Source organism: Chiloscyllium punctatum, chromosome 38 (genome assembly GCF_047496795.1).
Source record: "Chiloscyllium punctatum isolate Juve2018m chromosome 38, sChiPun1.3, whole genome shotgun sequence".
Classification (NCBI taxonomy): domain Eukaryota; kingdom Metazoa; phylum Chordata; class Chondrichthyes; order Orectolobiformes; family Hemiscylliidae; genus Chiloscyllium; species Chiloscyllium punctatum.
Genome location: NC_092776.1, coordinates 12,947,207 through 12,961,946, shown reverse-complemented (window position 1 = coordinate 12,961,946; position 14,740 = coordinate 12,947,207). Strand labels below are relative to the sequence as shown.

The following is a 14,740-nucleotide window of genomic DNA, read 5'->3' as shown; positions in this document are numbered from 1 at the left end:
GGAGCTGTTCTCCCAGAGGTAGGGACATGGCCCGCTGCATCACAGGACCTTCACTTTGTCACATGCACTGACCAACCTACACAGTATTTGCTTTCTACATCCCAACTTGCACCAAAGCCCATTCACCATTCACACTTTGCACTCACTCATATTATCAGAGGGTTGGATAGAGTGGACAGGGAGAGCCTTTTTCCAAGTATGGTGACAGCGAACACGAGGGGACATAGCTTTAAATTGAGGGGTGATAGATATAGGATAGATGTCAGAGGTAGTTTCTTTACTCAGAGAGTAGTAAGGGTATGGAATGCTTTGCCTGCAACGGTAGTAGATTCGCCAACTTTAAGTGCATTTAGATCATCATTGGACAAGCATATGGACAAACGTGGAATAGTGTACATGATTTGGAGATGCCCTGTTAGACTGGGGTGTACAAAGTTAAAATCATACAACACCAGGTTATAGTCCAACAGGTTTAATTGGAAGCACACTAGCTTTTGGAGCGCCACTCCTTCATCAGGTGATTGTGGAGGGCTCGATCGTAACACAGAATTTATAGCAAAAATTTACAGTGTGATGTAACTGAAATTATACATTGAAAAATTGATTGTCTGTTAAGCCTTTCATCTGTTAGAATACAGTGATAGTTTCACTTCTTTCATGTGTAAATCACAAAACCCTTTTTTTAAAAGTTGCATTCTCGGGTTAGCTGTTAACAATGGTGATAGCTAGACAATATGTTGAAGGTGTTAGCCCCCTGTGTTCTCTGTCTAGGACCTGATGTTTAGATTGACTCTAATCTAAAAAGTGAGATAACAGAGTTTTACATAAATTCATGCAGTTTGTGAGCTGAATAGTGTAGGTTAGATGGGCTTCAGATTGGTATGACTGGTCGGCGCAACATCGAGGGCCGAAGGGCCTGTACTGCGCTGTAATGTTCTATGTTCTATATTGCCTAGGCCAAAGTGGGGACTGCAGATGCTGGAAATCAGAGTCTAGATTAGAGTGGTGCTGGAAAAGCACAGCAGGTCAGGCAGGCGTTCATTCCTGATGAAGGACTTTTGCCCGAAACATTGATTTTCCTGCTCCTCAGATGCTGCCTGACCTGCTGTGCTTTTCCAGCACCACTCTGACCTAGACTCACTCATATTGCTTCTAGTCTAAGAAAGCCTTGAATTAAATTCCTCCTCCCTGTCCTCAAACGCCTCATTGACCAGTCTGCCTTGCTCTATCACTATAACCTCCTCCAGCCCCACAGCCCTTTGACACCTCCAGACTCCTCCAGTTGTGACCTCATGATAAACCCCATTCCCATCACTCCGCCATTAGCGGCTGTACTTCCAGCTGCCTGGGGAGAGAAGATCTGGGATTCCTTTCTTAAACCTCCTTGCCTCTCCCCACCTCTCCCTCTGCCTTTAAAACAGTTTCTTAAACCTGTCCAAATACACTTTGTGTCAGTTTTTGATTTATTTTGGTCGTGTGAGATGCCTTGAGAAGTTTAATCATTTTAACAGTACGGAATCTAAGCTGTTTTTGCTGAAAACTCCTGCGTGTGTGCATTGATTTGGGGGAAAATGGAACAGGTACAGTACTGGCACTTTGCACATGCTCACCATGCACCTTCATGACAGGAGGAATTGGGTGGAATTTTTTCAATCCCATGAGCAGCATCTCAGTTGCTTTGACAAGGGGATGATGGGGAGGGGAAGGGGAAGGGAACATAAAAGTGAAGAAAGATGATCCTGATTTAAAACGGTGACGTTGCAAGGGATGGTGCATTTGAAATACTTTGGTAGGTCCAATCAGGGCAGGACTGATACACATAATGGCAAGGTTCTCAGAAGTGTTGCTGAACAAAGAGACCTTGGAGTGCAGGTTCGTAGTTCCTTGCAAGTGGAGTAGCAGGTAAAGATGTTTGGTACGCTTACCGTTATTGGTCAGTGCATTGAGCAAAGGGGTTGGGAGGCCATATTGCAGCCTTCCAGGACATTGGTGAGGCCACTTTTCGAATACTATGTTCATTTCTGGTCTCCCTGCTTTGGAAGGATGTTGTGAAACTTGAAAGTGTCCAGATTTACAAGGATGTTGCCAGGATTGGAGGCTTTGAGCTAAAGGGAGAGGCTGAACAGGCTGGGGCTGTTTTCACTGGAGCGTCGGAGGCTGAGGGGTGACCTTATAGAGGTTTATAAAATCATGAGGGGCATGGATAGGGTAAATAGTCAAGGTCTTTTCCCCAGGATAGGGGAGTCCAAAACTAAAGGGCATAGGTTCAAGATGAGGGGAGAAAGATTTAAAAGGGATATAAGCAGCAACTGTTCACGCAGAGGGTGGTGCGTTTATGGAATGAGCTGCCAGGGGAAATGGTGGAGGCTGGTGCAATTACAGCATTTAAAAGGCATCTGGATGGATATATAAATAGGAAGGGTTTAGTGGGAAATGGGCCAAATGCTGGCAAATGGGTCTAGATTAGGTCGGATATCTGGTCAGCATTGACGAGCTGGACAAAGGGTCTTTTTCCATGTTGTACATCTCTATGACCTCCTGGTAAGAATGAGGAATGTCTCAGAATCTTAGTAGACTCATTGCTTCCCATTTGCATCAGACGCACAGCAATGATTGGCAACACGGATAGGATTCTGAATTACAACCAGAGCAGCCAAAAGCAAGACAGATTGTGTTTTAAACTGTAGGGCACCGTTGAGCCATGTGTCCAGTCCTGGTCACTGAGATATAATCAAGACTGTACGATGGCTGGATGTGATGCAGGGAAGAGCTAATCCTCAGAGTCAAGGATCTGAATTATGAGAACAGACTGAGAGGCCTGATCCTTTTAATCCACAGAAGGTGGAATCAGTCAGGCGATTTACTAGTTGAATGCACGATAACAAATGGGGTGGAAAAGGTTAGTCTGGAATATTAGTTTAAATTAAACAGATGGAAGGAACACAAGATGATCCGGGTTCAAAGTAGCAGAAAGTTATTTGAGGATTGGTGCTTGCCAGTTCTGCGTGTAAGGCTGAGTGACACTTGAAATGGACCCTGGGCAGTACGGGTTGAACAAATAACCTACAATCCTTGAGAGACATCATCTGTGTCAATAAGAAGAGTGTAATGTTGTTTAGGCTGGATTGATTGAACAGTCTTTCACATCCATGGTACTTTGTAAGGAGGAATACTGAGCCGGTCAAAACAACTGTGACTCAGAACAAAGTCAGATGCAACCAACAGAGAGAAAGGGGTTGAAGCTTAAGGTGACTCCTTTTCCCAGAGGAATGAGTCTCTGGAACCAATCCAACAATAACCAGTGGAGACCGTCAGAGTGAATGATTTCCTGTTCCTCCTTCCCTCTGTCTCTTGACCTCCTTCTGCTCACGAGCCGCACTCAATCAAAGAAGCAGCCTCTGCACTGTTTTCCTTCATTATATTCTCTGCTGGAGTGTGAGCATGTGCTAGGACTCAGTGCTGCAAAAAATTCATGGTACGTGTGAACTCAATTAATTTGTAAATTGAGCCCAATTCCCAGGACAGTTAGTCATGTAACTATTTTCCCTTCCTCTCTCCAATTTGATAAGATGTCATGGGCTGCTGTTCTAGGTAGTTTAGATGTTCCCCATGGAAATTAGTTCAATATAACAGCAGTGGCACGCAATTATGTAGAATGTTATAGCACTGAAAGAGGCCATTTAGTCCATCATGCTTGTGCTGTCTCTTGCAAAAAGATGTCCAATTTAGCACCGTGGCTTTTTAGCCCTTCATCCCACAGATTGGACTTCTTATTGAGGCTTAGTTATAGAGAGAGATTGGGCAGACTGGGCTGTTTTCCTTGGAGTAGGAGAGACAGGGGAGGAGGGCATGCTTCAGATGAGGGACATAGGCAGGGAGCAACCTTTTCCCCTGGTGAAGGGACCACCGACCAGGATGCACTGATTTGCAGGAAGGGACAAGAGGTTTAGAGAGCATGTGAGGAAAACATTAATTCACGCAAAGGCTGTTGGAAATCTGCCAGTAAGGGTGGTGGAGACAGAAACCTTTGTGACATTTAAGGAAGTATTTAAGGTGGGATTAGGATAACCAGGTGCTTGGTTTTGACCGGCACAGACTCAATGGGTTGAAGCAGCGTTTTTCTCTGCTGTAGACCTCTGTCACTCTATGACATTGTCTTTGCAAGTTTCAACATAACCTGATTTCAAATCTTAATAATCCCAAGAGTGAAGAAATGCCTAATTTCCAATTACTTTGTAGCCACAATTGCTGGTGACCAACACACTCACCAGAGTTCTACATTATTCTGCATGTGCTCAGTCCAAGCCCTCATAATTTGGAATATCTCAATTAAATCTGCTCAAAGAAGAACAATCGCAGCTTCTCCTGTCTCTCCATCCAGGTAGAGTCTCTTGTCCTTGGTATAATTCTAGTAACCAACCTATGCACTCACTCTAAGTCCAAGGACATCCTTCCTAAAATTAGGTCCCCAGGATGGTTCATCATATTCTTGCTGGGCCTTACTGGAGGTCTGTAAAAGTTTGACATTAGTTTTGTTTTCAGTGTTGTCATTTACAGTACTCAGTATCCCATATGCTTTCCTGATCTCAACATTAGGCCTTTAGATTAGAATCTTTAAAATTGTAAGATGTCCCCAGGTACCTTACAGAAAGTCTCATACCATATTGGAAGGAATTAGGATTGGTCAGTAAAAACTTGGTTAATGCAATAGGCATTACACAACATCTTAAGGGAGGAGATGGAGGGTGCTAGAGAGGAAATTCCAGAGTCACAGAGTCATGGTGTCATAGAGATATACAGCACAGAAACAGACTCTTCAATCCAACTCGTCCATGCTGACCAGATATTCCAACCTAATCTAGTCCCATTTGCCAGCACTTGGCCCATATTCATCGAAACCCTTCCTATTCATATACCCATCCTGATGCCTCCACCACTTCCTCTAGCAGCTCATTCCATACACATACCACCCTCTGCGTGAAAGAATTGCCCTTCAGTCACTTTTATATCTTTCCCCTCTCACCCTGAACCTATGCCCTCTAGTTCTGGACTCCCCCAACCCAGAGAAAATATTTTGTCTATTTATCTTACCCATGTCTCTCGTGATTTTATATAAGGTCACCCCTCAGCATCCGACGCTCCAGGGAAAACAGCCCCAGCTGTTCAGCTTCTCCCTATAGCTCAAATCCTCCAACCCTTGCAAATCTTTCAAGTTTCACAACATCCTACTCAATACTCTGACCATATCAAAGTATGCCTTCTTCACTATCCTATCTACCTGTGACTCCGTTTTCAAGGAGCTATGAACCTGCACTCCAAGGTCTCTTTGTTCAGCAACACTCCCTAGGACCTTACCATTCAGTGTATAAGTCCTGGTAAGATTTATTTTCCCAAAATACAGCACCTAACATTTATCTAAATTAAACTCCAGGCCTGGAATCCAGGGAGTTAAAGGTGCAGTCATCAATGGTGGAGCAGAGGAAACTGTGGATGGACAAGAGGGCTGAACTAAAGGAGAGTGGAGATCGAGGATGGGGGCATTGGACAAGATTACAGAGAGAAGGAGGGGTGAGGCAATGGAGCAAAGAGGAAGAGAATTTTCAAATTGTACAAAGCCAAAGTGGGAGCAAGTGTAGAGAGTGAATTGCTGGAAAAGCACAGCAGGTCAGGCAGCATCCAAGGAGCAGGAAAATTGACGTTTCAGGCTGGATTCCTGATGAAGGGCTCTGACCCGAAACGTCGATTCTCCTGCTCCTCGGATGCTGCCTGACCTGCTGTGCTTTTCCAGCAACACACTCTCGACTCTGATCTCCCGCATCTGCAGACCTCACTGTCTCCTGGGAGCCAGTGTAGCTTAGCTAGCACTGGGAGGTCTTGAGTGAAAGAGGTTGACTCACAAAATAAGGAGTTTCGAGACTGAAGGTGATTTAGCGGTTTGGATCTGAAATTATCTAGCTGAAAGAAGACAGAGGGTGGTGGTTGATGGGAAATGTACAGCCTGGACCTCATTTACTAGTGGTGTGCCACAAGGATCTGTTTTGGCACCACTGCTGTTTGTCATTTTTATAAATGATCTGGAGGTGGGTATAGAAGGATAGGTTAATAAATTTGCAGATGATCCTAAGGTAGGCAAAGTTGTGGATAGTGCCGAAGGATGTTGTGGGTTACAGAGGGGCATAAATAAGATGCAGAGCTGTGCTGAGAGGGGGCAAATGGAGTTTAATGCAGAAATGTGTGAGGTAGTTCACTTTGGAAGAAGTAACAGGAATGCAGAGTACTGGGTTAATGATAAAATTCTTGGTAGTGTAGATGAACAGAGAGATCTTGGAGTCCAGGTGCATAAATCCCTGAAAGTTACCTCCCAAGTTGATAGAGTTGTTAAGAAGGAATATGGTGTGTTGGTGTTTATTGGTATGGGGATTGAGTTTCAGAGCCACAAGGTCATGCTTCAGCTGTACAAGACCCTGGTAAGGCCGCACCTGGAGTATCGCATGCAACTTTGGTCACCGCATTATAGGAAGGATGTGGAAGCTTTGGAAAGGGTCCAGAGGAGAGTTACCAGGATGTTGCCTGGTATGGAGGGAAGGTCTTATGAGGAAAGACTGAGGGACCTGAGGCTTTTTTCATTGGAGAGAAGAAGGTTGAGAGGTGACTTAATCGAGACATATAAGATAATCAGAAGGTTAGATAGGGTGGACAGTGAGAGCCTTTTTCCTTAGGATGGTGAAGGCTAACACGAAGGGTCATCACTTTAAATTGTGGGGTAATAGATTTAGGACGGACATTAGGAGTAGTTTCTTTACTCAGAGCGTAGGGCTGTCTGCAACAGTAGTAGACTCGTTGACGTTAAGGGCATTTAAATGGGCATTGGACACGTGTATGGATAATAATGGAACGATGTAGGTTAGTTGAACATCAGATTAATTTCACAGGTTGGCGGAAAATCGAGGGCCGAAAGGCCTGTACTGCACTGTAATGTTCTATGTTCTATGACTCCAAGTTAAGACATGGGCAGCAGAGCTTTGAGTGAGCTGAAGCCTACAGGCAGTGAAAGTTAGGATGCTCCCAGGAGACCACTGGAAGAGTTGCTATTGTGGGTGATCAATAATGAGTTTCAGCAGTAGATGAGAAAGAAACCATAAGACCATAAGACCATAAGACATAGGAGTGGAAGTAAGGCCATTCGGCCCATCGAGTCCACTCCACCATTCAATCATGGCTGATGGGCACTTCAACTCCACTTACCCGCATTCTCCCCGTAGCCCTTAATTCCCCGAGACAACAAGAATCTATCAATCTCTGCCTTGAAGACATTTAGCGTCCCGGCCTCCACTGCACTTTGCGGCAACGAATTCCAGAGGCCCACCACTCTCTGGCTGAAGAAATGTCTCCGCATTTCTGTTCTGAATTTACCCCCTCTAATTCTAAGGCTGTGTCCATGGGTCCTAGTCTCCTCACCTAATGGAAACAATTTCCTAGCATCCACCCTTTCCAAGCCATGTATTATTTTGTACGTCTCTATTAAGTGTCCCCTTAATCTTCTAAACTCCAATGAATACAATCCCAGGATCCTCAGCCGTTCCTCATATATTAGACCTGTCATTCCAGGGATCATCCATGTGAATCTCCGCTGGACACGCTCCAGTGCCAGTATGTCCTTCCTGAGGTGTGGGGACCAAAACTGGACACAGTACTCCAAATGGGGCCTAACCAGAGCTTTATAAAGTCTCAGTAGCACAATGGTGCTTTTATATTCCAACCCTCTTGAGATAAGTGACAACATTGCATTCGCTTTCTTAATCACAGACTCAACCTGCATGTTGACCTTTAGAGAATCCTCGACGAGCACTCCCAGATCCCTTTGTAATTTGGCTTTATGAATTTTCTCACTGTTTAGAAAGTAGTCTGTGCTTTTATTCTTTTTGCCAAAGTGCAAGACCTCGCATTTGTTCATGTTGAATTCCATCAGCCATTTCCTGGACCACTCTCCCAAACTGTCTAGATCCTTCTGCAGCCTCCCCACTTCCTCAGTCCTACCTGCCTGTCCACCTATCTTCGTATCATCGGCAAACTTTGCTAGAATGCCCCCAGTCTATTCATCCAGATCATTAATATATAATGCGAACACCTGTGGCCCCAACACTGAACCCTGCGGGACACCGCTTGTCACCGGCTGCCATTCTGAAAATGAACCTTTTATCCCAACTCTCTGCCTTCTGTCAGACAGCCAATCCTCAATCCATCCTAGTAGCTCACCTCGAACACCATGGGCCCTCACCTTGCTCAGCAGCCTCCCGTGTGGCACCTTATCAAAGGCCTTTTGGAAGTCTAGATAGACCACATCCACTGGGTTTCCCTGGTCTAACCTACTTGTCACCTCTTCAAAGAATACCAACAGGTTTGTCAGGCATGACCTCCCCTTAGTAAATCCATGTTGACTTGTTCTAATCAGACTCTGCTCTTCTAAGAATTTAGAAACCTCATCCTTAATGATGGATTCTAGAATTTTACCAACAACCGAGGTTAGGCTAATTGGCCTATAATTTTCCATCTTTTGTCTTGATCCTTTCTTGAACAATGGGGTTACAACCGCGATCTTCCAATCATCCGGGACTTTCCGTGACTCCAGTGACTCTTGAAAGATCTCAACCAATGCCTCCGCTATTTCCTCAGCCACCTCAGTCAGAACTCTAGGATGTATCCCATCGGGGCCAGGAGATTTATCAATTTTAAGACTTTTTAGCTTTTAGAACATAGAACATAGAACATAGAACAATACAGCACAGAACAGGCCCTTCGGCCCACGATGTTGTGCCGAACGTCTATCCTAGATTAAGCACCCATCCATGTACCTATCCAAATGCCGCTTAAAGGTCGCCAATGAATCTGACTCTACCACTCCCTCGGGCAGCGCATTCCATGCCCCCACCACTCTCTGGGTAAAGAACCCACCCCTGACATCTCCCCTATACCTTCCACCCTTCACCTTAAATTTATGTCCCCTTGTAACACTCTGTTGTACTCTGTTTCTAGCACTATCTCTTTTGTAATGACAACCATACTCAACTCAGCCTCCTAACTCCCTTTAATTGTTGGGATATTACTCATGTCTTCCACCGTGAAAACTGACGCAAAGTACTTGTTAAGTTCTCCTGCTATTTCCTTATCTCCCATCACTAGGCTTCCAGCATCAATTTGAAGTGGCCCAATGTCTACTTTTGTCTGTCGTTTGTTTCTTATGTATTGAAAGAAACTTTTACTATCATTTCTAATATCACTGGCTAGCCTACCTTCATATTTGATCCTCTCCTTTCTTATTACTCTCTTTGTTATCCTCTGTTTGTTTTTGTAGCCTTCCCAATCTTCTGATTTCCCACTGCTCTTGGCCACTTTATAGGATCTCTCTTTTTCTTTAATACATTTCCTGACTTCCTTTGTCAGCCATGGCTGTCTAATCCCTCCCTGGATAATCTTTCTTTTCTTGGGGATGAACCTCTGTACAGAGTCCTTAATTATACCCACAAACTCCTGCCATTTTTGCTCTACTGTCTTCCCCGCAAGCCTCTGCTTCCAGTCTATTTTTGTCAGTTCCTCTCTCATGCCCTCATAATTACCTTTATTTAACTGTAACACCATTACATCTAATTTTGCCTTCTCTCTTTCAAACTCCAGACTGAACTCTACCATATTATGATCGCTGCTTCCTAAGGGTTCCCTTACTTTAAGATCTTTTATAAAGTCTGGTTCATTGCAAAGCACTAGGTCCAGAATAGCCTGCTCCCTTGTGGGCTCCATGACAAGCTGTTCCAAAAAGCCATCCTGTAAGCATTCCATGAATTCCCTTTCTTTGAATCCACTGGCAACATTATTTACCCAGTCCACCTGCATATTGAAGTCTCCCATGATCACTGTGACCTTGCCTTTCTGACATGCCTTCTCTATTTCCCGGTACATGTTGCGTCCCTGGTCCTGACCACTGTTAGGAGGTTCTCTCTTAGTTCTCTCTCTCATCCTTAAAATGCACTGCTGTATTCCAATATGTCCTCAGTTTGACTTAGGACCAAATTCTGTTTGGTAATTATTAATGGTTATCCTTCGTGGGTGAAGATGGTAGTCTTTTCAGAGTCTGTAGGTGAGTGATTAGGCTTGTTTGGGACCCACGGTCGTTACAGTATGTTTGTTGTCATGTGGGTTAGTCGTGTGTTACTCCTTCAGGTCACAGCTCCTCCTGGCTTTTATATTTGTGACTGTGGCAGGAATGATGCCTTCCCTTAATCAATCAGGACAACTGCTGACTCCATGCCATATCACAGCAGGCAGCTGACAGACAACACAATCCTGCTCCCATTGGTCACCGCAAAGGGCTTGAACAAGGCAATCAAAAAGGAAAATAACTTTTGGGTGTGGAGAAACCCACTTCCACACTTACTTGGACAGAGCAGAACCTTAATTCAATGGCAAAGTAAGCAAGATAATTTTGTTCAGCTACAGCCTTCTTCTGCCCAAAGAGTTGGGAGGCACTGCTCATGTGAGTAGACTTGTAATCCACACCATTCTATGGGTTTGAACCCCACCATTGCAGCTGGTGGAATTTGAATTAAGTTCCAAAAATAAATCTGGAATTTAAACACTCCTCTAATGGCGCCCCCTATAACCCCTGGTTCACTAATATCCTTTAGGGAAGGAAATTTTCTCTCAATGTGACTCCAGACCAATGGCAGTGTGGTTGACTCCTAACTGCCGTCACTGGTCAATTAAGGATGGATAATAAATGCTGGCATAGTGAGTGGCATCTACATCTGATGAATAAAAATAACAGCTGTTGAGACATTTGAGTTGGTATGTCGGTCTCTTCCTGCTCTGCTGTTGAGCTTAGTTGGCTGGAAAGCTGGTTTGTGATACCAACGGCGTTCCTGCCCTGGCTGAGATTACTGTGAAGGACTCTCCTTCTCATTCTCTCGCCCTCACCTGAGGTGTGGTCTCCCTCTAAGAGAGGATTATGACAACTTTTCTACCAGAGCCCCATCCACTGAGAGTTTCTCGGTTTCCTCTCAGGCCTTTACTGCAACTGAGGAGGCCTAGGACATGAAGAGCCCTTCCATCCTTCACACTGTTTTGATCAACCTTTCTTACCCATGGCTTGGGTAAGGGGATGGACTTTGGAACCTCTCATTTAATAATGCTCCTGTGAAGCACCTTCGGTTGTTTCTTCCAAGTTTATATCACCGTATGACTAGTTTTAATGCAGTAAAAAGTCATTGAACAAGTAAAACTGCACTGTGCCAAATGATGGAGATATTATGACCAGTGAACAAAACTTGGTACATCTTAAGAGGAGCCTTAACAGTTGAATGAGAGAAGAGGCAGAGGTTTAGGAATGGAGTTTCTGAGCTAACGAGCCCGAGTTTTGGAAGTTTATACTTCCCTTCTCCAGTTCCTAGAAGCTTTATTGGGATGGGAAAGCTGCAAGTATTCTATTACCCCAATGAGAAACATGAGGGAAATAAAATACGATAGAAATGCCGAGTCAGGGAAAGAAAAACGAGACTCTCAACAAGTTGTAACATTGGCTCATGGCAGGGATATCAATGTCTCTTTGTACTCGCAGCTCCAATGGTAATATTTAGCTGGTAATGAATTCTCTTGTGATGGATGGGAACACATAGGGGCCTACATAGAAACATACTTCAACAGCTTTATTTGACCACAGAAGGGAAGGTCACAGGGGTCCATTGTGTGCTATTAGCTTATTTGCCAAGAAGCAGTGTAGACTGTGCGTGTCCTCTGGCTTTGACTTTCCCATTGTAGCCAAGCAGCCCTGTAAAAAATCCTCACTAGAGAACTGGAGTGCTTCTCTTTGGCTCCCACAGGCAGGCCAGTGCTACAAATGTTCCCCCGAAGACGAGACTAATTTCTCTACAAAGAGGCAATCTGCAACTCGAGACACAGTAAAGGACAAATGAGTGGGGAGTGCACAGCATATCAATGAAGGAGCTTGGTCTCTATGGTGTGGCCACTACCTCAGAGCTGTGGCTCAGCGGCTAGCACCTCTTGCCCTGGAGTCAGGGCGTTATGGGGTCAAGTCCTACTTGAGCTCACAATTCAGGGCAACCAAGCCGGGTCTCTGTTAGAAGGTGCTGTCTCTCAGAGGAGACCTCAAATTCTGCCTCTCTCTGTCCTTTTGAGTGACTGTACCTAAAATCAAAAATTTGTTGTGAAGAGCAGGGGAAACTTTCAGGCCCAAAGTTCATCTCATACCCTAATACCACGAGGTAAAATGGACTATCTACTGGGTTACACGTTAATGTGTGCGAGACCTTCCTATAACTTCAGTTTTACAGCACTTCCAAAAGTATTTCATTGGCTGTTAAGCAATTTGAAATATGCTGAGGATGAAAAAGGTGCTGCATAAATGTAAGCATTACATTTTCTCATTTAAAAAGGATTTGACACGAACGAGGTTTCCTTCACCCTTTTACTGCCCAACAAGAAATGCTTTGAGTTCTGGGCAGAACAGATCAACCTGAAAGGGGGTGTGTGTGTTTCTTGGGGTTCTTTGGAGAGAATGGTTCTCCAGGAGATCCCATGGAGTAGTCCAGTGGAATGCAGCCAGTGCAAATGCCAATAGCAATAATTGTGGATGCTGACTGGAATGCGAGAGCTTTGATCTCTTGACGTTCAATGCTTTGAGAAGATCATCTTTCATGCCTTGTAGGAGGCACCACAGAAATTCTCTTGCCTCTCCTCCTCCCGGCTTCTCAGTCGGGTTGAAAGGAGGGAGGTAGTCTCAGCTAGAGTCTGCAGGACTCTCTTTGTCCAGGACTGGAGCTGAAAAGAGATGATGGAGGGCAGGGTCAGGAAGTGGGAACCCGCATTTCGCTGCTAGCCAGATCAAACCCCTACCCCCCCCCGATATCCACTTTCACCACTGTGACTGCGCGGACTGGATTCAGACTCAGCTGTGGTGCAATCTGCAGTCAAATAGCATGATGAAATGCATAGATGAACGGTGCTTTCTGGGACACCTAGTAGCCTGTGAAACCCCAGAGGGATGAAAAGCCAGCAACTGAGTGAGAAGGAGATGACGAGAAGGGGCAGTAATCATGAGACTACCTTTTAGAGCACAGAGGGCAGAGATTGGACAACATCCACATTACAAAATGTTCAAAGTAAAGTAGAAATGGTTGAAGGTCAATATGCAGAGGGAAAAGCTTCAAGGTGATTGGCTAAAAAAGCAGAGGTGACCTAGGGAAAAACTTAGAGTCATAGAGACATGCAGACCCTTCGGTCCAACTCGCCCATGCTGACCAAGTTTCCCAAACTAAACTAATCCCATTTGTCTGTGTTTGGCCTCCGATCTTGTCCTATTCATGTACCTGTCCAAATGTCTTTTAAATGTTTTAACTGTACCTGCAACTGTCATTTTCTCTAGCAGTTCATTCCTCATATAAATGACCCGCTGTGTGAAAAAATTGCCCCCTTGGGTCCCTTTTAAGTCTTTCCCCTCTCACCTTAACCCTACCAACTCAATTTTTGGATTTCCCCACCCTGGGGAAAAGATCTTGGCTATTCTCCCTTTCCATGTCCCTCATGATTTTTTAATTAGATTCCCTAGACAGTGTGGAAACAGGGCCTTCAGCCCAACAAGTCCACACCGATCCAGACCCGTTTCCTTCTGACTAATGCACCGAACACGATGGCCAATTTAGCATGGCCAACTCACCTGCACATGTTTGGACTGTGGGAGTAAACCAGAGCACCCGGAGGAAATCCCACACAGGCGCATGTGCAAACTCCGCACAGACAGTCACCCAAGGCAGGAATCTAGCCTGGGTCCCTAGCGCTGTGAGGCAGCAGTACTAACCACTGAGTCACCGTGATGCCCCAATTTAGCAAACCTCAAAAAGGATACTCCTTAGCCTCCTACGCTGCAGTGAAAAAAGTCCTCGGCTGTCCAGCCTCTCCTTATAACAAGTGGTTTGGATCTGGAGGCTCCTGCCTGGTTGGGTGGTGGATACATATTCAAGAGTAGTTTTCAGAAGGGCATTATATAAATTCTTCAAGGGTGTAGAGAAAGAATAGGGAACGTGGGCCTAACTGTCATGATCTGTAAAATGGCCCACACACTCTGAATGATCTGTCCTAGTGATATACTGTACTGGTCAACTTATTTAAGATCTATTTATTTATCATAAGGTGCATGTAGAGAGGATGTTTCCTCTACTGGGAGAATCGAAAAGTAAGGGCCACTGTTTAAAAATCAGGGCTTGGTTTAAGACAGAGCCCCATTTAGAATAGAGGAGGATGTCTTTCTCTCAGAGGGTTGTGCGTCTTTGGAACACTCTTCCTGAAAAGGTGGTGGGATTGTTCTGGAAAGTCCACTAGGAGAATTTACAGAGTGTCCCTGGAGGGAGAGTGTGTCAATATTTACAGGGAGGTCCTGGAGGGGAGTGTGTCAGTATGTACAGGGGGATTCCCCAGGGGGTGAGTGTGTCAGTATTTACATGGGGTCCCTGGAGGGAATGTGTCAGTATTTAAAGGGGGGTTCCTGGGGTGTGGGGGAGTGTGTCAGTATGTACAGGGGGATTCCCCAAGGGGTGAGTGTGTCAGTATTTACAGGTGGGTCCCGGGGTGGGGTGGGAGTGTGTCAATATGTACATGGGGATCCTGTGGGATGGGGGGGGGGGGCGGTGGTGTTGTCAGTATTTACAGGGGGTCCCTGGAGGGAGTGTGTCAGTAC

General features: G+C 45.1%; 1 protein-coding gene across 2 annotated transcripts in view; it reads left to right on the top strand.

Annotated features, from left to right (window-relative positions):
* Window positions 1–14,740, top strand: part of LOC140463354 (slit homolog 1 protein-like) — a 334,431-nt gene that overhangs the window by 48,023 nt on the left and 271,668 nt on the right. The window lies entirely within an intron of this gene.